This window comes from Fukomys damarensis, unplaced genomic scaffold (genome assembly GCF_012274545.1).
Source record: "Fukomys damarensis isolate Sample0158 unplaced genomic scaffold, DMR_v1.0_HiC HiC_scaffold_14, whole genome shotgun sequence".
NCBI lineage: Eukaryota > Metazoa > Chordata > Mammalia > Rodentia > Bathyergidae > Fukomys > Fukomys damarensis.
In genome coordinates, this window is record NW_022900926.1 from 72,051,385 (window position 1) to 72,057,492 (window position 6,108).

At 37.1% G+C, this 6,108-nt stretch overlaps 1 pseudogene; it reads right to left on the reverse strand.

The window, feature by feature from the left end:
- Positions 1-1,077: 1,077 nt before the first annotated feature.
- LOC117286095 lies at positions 1,078-1,230 on the reverse strand (annotated as a pseudogene).
- Positions 1,231-6,108: the final 4,878 nt, after the last annotated feature.

Here is a 6,108-nt window from a genome sequence, read left to right on the forward strand (position 1 = left end):
AAAAATCTTAAGCTTTATTCAAAAGTCTTATTGCTAGAAGAACTACAGATGCTATTGCCGTCATTTTTAAGCTATTCCTGTATGTTATAGGTAAAAATATTAGAGTTATCAGGAACAATGATTTTCATCCATGTAATATTAAAATTGGATTCAAAGTAGTGTGAGCTTATGATTTTTTTCTTTTCAAAAACAATTTCTTATATCTCAATAAGAAAATTTGTATATTTGTTGCAAAAAGAAGTATCTGCTTTCACTGACCCTTGAAAAGACCTAGAGGTAATGCAAATCTTATAGTAATAAGCAATTTTATTGCCTCATATTGTACTTTTAATACATCATTTTCTATGAAAAGGAATGAGGCTTTTTGGAGGAATGGCAGATTTCAGGCTGTGATGACCCTGGTACATCTTTGGCTAGACATTGAGGATCCGGTATTAAAAGTCTAAAGTCTAATTCAACAGTTCAAATGTACAAAGGGGTCAGCATAAAAAGGCTCCCACTGGCTGAAAAGGGGACAGTATGCACATCAAAAAGTAAGAACTACAACTGACTGAAATGCACTGGTTACATATAATCCCAGGAGTTTATTATTAGTCATAGCTAGGCAAGACTGAATATTTTCAATGTAACTAAAGAATTGAGCACTTATCCTGCCTTTCCTGTATGAATTATGTTTAATGGTGTCTTAGCCTGGCTTGCCCCTTGGAAACTGAACCTGAGACAAGGGCTTACTTTTTAGGTAGTTGTTTTTGGACAGTGATCTCAGGAAACAGCAGTGGATGACTAGGGAAAGCGAAACAAGGTAAGTCAATACAAGGGTGTTCTCAAATTAGTCATCACCGTGGCAATGTGGCCTCAGAGCACTGCAGAATGTACACTGTACCCCATAATTGTTAGCTTGCTGCAGCAAGAGGAGAGCACTTATTTACCAGCCCCCATACCTCACCAATCCAAGTTTCTCTCTTGGTGGCTCAGCTTTCACACATCTCCAAGCTGTTACTTGTGAGTACAGACATCTCATCCTCATGGAACAGAGAACTCAGGGTGAGGGACAGAAAGACATTCAGTGCATTTGAGGAGAGGTGCTGGCAGGTTACACTGCAGGAAGCGGCATGCTGCAGTGATGACTACAGTGAAAGATGTCCCAAGAGGATGTGAAGTAGGGAATGGGGTCACCCAATTTCTAGGTTGGTACTACACTTGATCTTAGCCAAAAGGCCGAGAAGTGATGCCAATTGTCTAGGTTGATGAGGAAAATAATGAAATAATATTAATGAAAATAAGTCTATTGAATTAAAAAGAAATAGAATTAGGAAATCACCATTTTGTAATTCCCTATGGATTAATTGTTGGGGAACTTTGCAAAAAAGGTTTCAGGAAGACCTCACCTTTAACTACTAATCAATCCCAGCACTGCTGGAAGTGGATATTGCACCCAGATGTGCCTCCTGATGTGTGCATTATGAAATATACAACATCATTTATAAAATTTTTTGAGATAAAGTCATAGTTCAGTACATAGTTGAGTAGAAACTCGACCTCGTGGTGATCCTCCTGCCTCAGCCTCCTGAGTGCTGTGATCACAGGTGTGCTGCACCATGCCCGGATTCATTTACAAAATATTTTAACTAGAATAATTGAATCTAAGTCTCAACAAGTCTTTAGGACCAACTTCCAGGCTTTTAGAAACAAAAGTGGGAGTGAAATGTCATCAGAAGGAAAGCTAACAGGTAAGTCTAACCTGTGGGATAGTCTATAGACAAGTCTGTCTCTGGGTTTCTTCAACAAGATAAGGGGGTAAAAAGGAAATGAAAGGTCTCCTCTAGATTAAAAGATTTTTAGAAACATAAAAAAAAGTATAATTGTTTAGACTCTCATTCTAACAAGCTCATTGTAAGAAGTTTTGAGAAATTCAAATAAATTTGGATATAATTTTGATTGGATGTTGAAAAGGAATTATTAATTTTGTGTATAAATTTTTAAGAAAACATCACTATTTTAAGCAATGCTTACTAAAATAAGGATAAAATAGCAATATCAGGAGTTTCCTTTAAGACATTTCAGGAAAGGAAAATAGGGGAAACATACACTAACATCTAGGAAGTTAGAGGCTTGGGGTAATAATAGTGCAGTGATAGAGTACTTAGTTGGAACCTTGAGGCCCTTGAGGTTCAATTCCCCAATACCATTAAATAAACTAGAAAGTTGTAGATCCTAGGTCCTGGGCAAATGGTATTCATGATACTATTCTGTTCTGTGTATAAAGAAGCAAGCCAATAAGGGCATCCTTATTTTACAAATGGAAGAAAGTCCAATAACTTGCCCAAAGTCATAGACATTGGAAAGTGGAAGCATTAAAGCTGACTTATGTCATTCCTTCCCATGTCCTGTAACCTTCTCACTTATTCATTTAGCTTCCAACCTTAGGTTCACTTTTTTTTTGGTTCTGATTCATCTTGTGCTACACATGTTCTTTTCTATTGTATTATAGAATTGAACAGTCCCTGCATCCCAGTAGTCATGTCCTCAGTCCCCTTCACATTGTCCTAGGGTCAGTCTTTGTGATCAGTAGTGTCCGGCAGAAGGATGGTACTCCACTTCCATACTAGCTTTATAAAAGATATCATACCTTCAATCTTGGGCATTCTTTTGCTCATTCTCTTTTCTATTTCTGTCTCTCCTCTTGCTAGCTCTGGGAGAAGACATGTCATGAGCAGTCTTGGCCCACATGGTAAAGACAAAGTTGCATGCAAACAGCCATGTGAATGAGCCATGTCAGAAACAGATCTTCCAACTCCTTCAGGGACTACAGTCCTGACTTCAAAATTGACTGTAATCTAACGAGGGAATCTAAACCAAAGCCAAAACCATGCAGGTGAGATGCACCCAGATCCCTGACCCTAGACACCACATAAATATGAGTTGGTACACTGTAAGATAATTTGTTATGCTGCAATAAATAACTAGTGCAACTAGCCATTAATCTTTGTATAATGTAATATATAAAGTGAGCCCACAACCAACACAAGAAGTAGAATATAGACCATCGCTTACTTCTGTCTATGTGGTCTTTTTCTAACTCTTAGTTTCCTAACTTGAAGTTGTTTGTTTTTTTGGTACTGGGGATTGAACTTGGGTCCTTGCACTTGCAAGGCAGGCCACTGAACCGCTGAGCTAAATCTCCAGCCCTAACTTGAAGTTGTTTTTATCCTGAATCTTGTATGTATCATTCCCACTATTTTTAATATCATTTAATTTATATGTATTTCTAAACTATGTCATTTAGCTTATTTTTAACTTACAAAGAAAGTGCCTATTTTTTGTGAGCTTTTTAATTTACTCAACATTAGTTTGCTGAATTTTAGCCAAATAATAGTATATAGTGGCATATCATTTATTTTGCTGCTGCTGCTGCTCCTGCTGCTGTTGTTGTTTTTGAAACAAGACCTTGCTTTGTAGTGCAAGCTGGCTCACTATGTAGCCCAGGTTGGCCTCAAACTCATAGTGAGCCTTCTGCCTCACCTCTGCAGTGCTGGGATCATAGGCATATACCACCATACCACCTGCATCATTTGTTTTCACTGCTGTATAAAATTCATTGTGTGAATATGCCACACTCTATCCATTCATTTGTCACTGGATAAAGTTACGTTGCTTCCAGATTTTTTCTGTTACAACAATAGTGCCACAAACAGGTTTACAAATGCCTCCAGATGCACATGTGAAGAGATTCTATCTAGCATTGGAATGTTGGGATTATAGGGTTTATAAATATTCAAATTTAACGGATTACATCAAACAGCGTTCGTTATAAAGTGGCTCAACCAATTTATACCTCCACCAGACACCTAGGAAAGAGTCTGTTGATCATACCCTGTCAATACTCAAAATTGTCAGACTTCTAAAAATTTCTAATAAGTGGGTATAAAATGGAATCTCCTTATTGTAAAGATCTGCATTTCTCTTATCACTAGGAAGATTATTGACTACACTTTTCATTTTGTAGGTTAGCTTGCAAAGGGAATGTTGGAAGGTATATATAACCATAATATTTTATTCTAATTTTTCTCTTTGGTTTAATTTTTCAGTCTTTCTTTCTCAATTATTCACATTCACAATTGTCCTTTCTTGACATTTCCTTCCAATACTCTAAATATTTGACTTTAGAACAACTGGAGTCAGGGAGGAAATGAACCAAGACTTAACTCTCCTTTATTCTAGCTGCTCTCCCTACAGTGCAGCAGTGTGGAATTGATTATTGGTGCTGCTAGTTAATTTCACACTAGGATTAGCTCAACAGGAGAAGTTGGTCCTTATCTTTTAGGAAGGCTCTTTCCAGGGGACTATTTTCTTTCAGAAACTTGGAATGGAAAAAAATCTGCCAAGATTTTTACTTGAACATAGACAGTATTATAAAAGGTCAACCATCTGGGCCTTGTAGCTCTGTCCTGAATAATTGCATGATCATAGGCTCTACGTTTAAAATCACTCATCTATAAAACAAAAAGTAAGTGATCTTTTTTTCCTCTTAGGTTCCAAAATTAACCAGTAGACTGATTGGTCCTTATAATCATTTCAGTCTCTCTGTTTCTGTCTTCCTTCCTCCACCTCCCTGCTAACCCATTTGTTCTTGGTAGTAGCACAGGTTGAAACTAGAGGCCTGCAAAGAGGATTTCGGGCGCGGGGCCCTATCATGCCTCTTTCATCATTTTGTGTGCTACTGCATCCCATGTTAGCTGAAGAACAGGCTACATAAGTACCTGTTAGTCCTTTGAATAAATAGTAAGTGAATGAGCTAGGTCTTTATTCTCCACACGTGTCTTCACTCCATTGCAGTCAAATTCAGAAGTTTGATTTCTTTTCATATATGATGAGAACATCAGGAAACACAGAGTAGAGAATATTTTTGCCAGTACAAGTCCAGCTACCTCTCTATTGCTCTTTAAATGTTTCTCACAAAGACCAAGTTCACCACATTTATTCAAATCAAAGTGCCTGGGCTTGAGGAGCAGGTATCAGTATTTTTCAAATACTCTTCAAGAGAAAAAGACTTCCAATTTTTTCTTCTCTCATTGAGTTTATTGGTACATTTTAGGTATACAGTACAGTTACATTCATCATTGGGATCTTGTACCTTTACATGACAGTTCTTGGTTCTCATTTTTTCCCCTTGTCCCTGCCCTCCCTTCACCCCCTCCTCCCCTGCCCATTAAGACTTCCAAATTAAAAACCACCCTATTCAAAGGTTATGGTGGTATAGTCCATAGGTAAATTAAAAATAAAAACTTCCTCAAATAAAGTCATGTATCTGAAAAGAGAGATTTCATTATTAATTTTACCAATATGGAGCAGTAATATCAGCTTTCCGGGCTGCAAAGCATTTGCTAAAAGATCTGAGAAAATTCAGTGATCAGGAAAAATCATGTAAGACTATTTCTCAGAAGCTGATGCTCGCAAAAGAGAGAACTCATTGTCAACTACCATAATATCTGAGCTATCTCTCAAAATTGTCCTGGTTTAAATCACCCAGAAGAGCTTACTCTGATGTATTCTGTTCTTCGAAATCGTACCATAAATAAACATCTGTAATAAATATGTTTGAACATTATGGGGCTTGTATGACTATGTTGGAAGTAATAGGTTTGAAGTACATGACAAAATAAAAGGAATATGCTGATGTCAAAGCCAGTAAGAGTTGCTTTATTTTTTCTGAGAACAAAAGAGCCCGGGTCTCCAAAGTCTAAATAAAGAAATAACTCCACAAAAGATGCTGTTTCTATGGATGGTGACAGAACTCAGTGATTAAGTGATTAAGGGATCAGACACTGGAACTGGATGCCCTATGCTTTGCTATTAATCAATAGTTCAAGGTTAGGCACATTATATAAACTCCCAGTATGGTAGTTTTCTTATTTGTGAAATGAGAAGAGTGGTCATACTTATCGATGGGAAATTGTGAAGAATAGCATGAGCTCATAAATATAAAGTACTTAGATCAACATGTGGCACATAGTAAGCATACAGCACAAATCCTGAATATTCTCCACTATTCAAGGGAAGGAACTCTTCACTTCAAAGAAATTATATATGTATGTATAAAAATTTTAT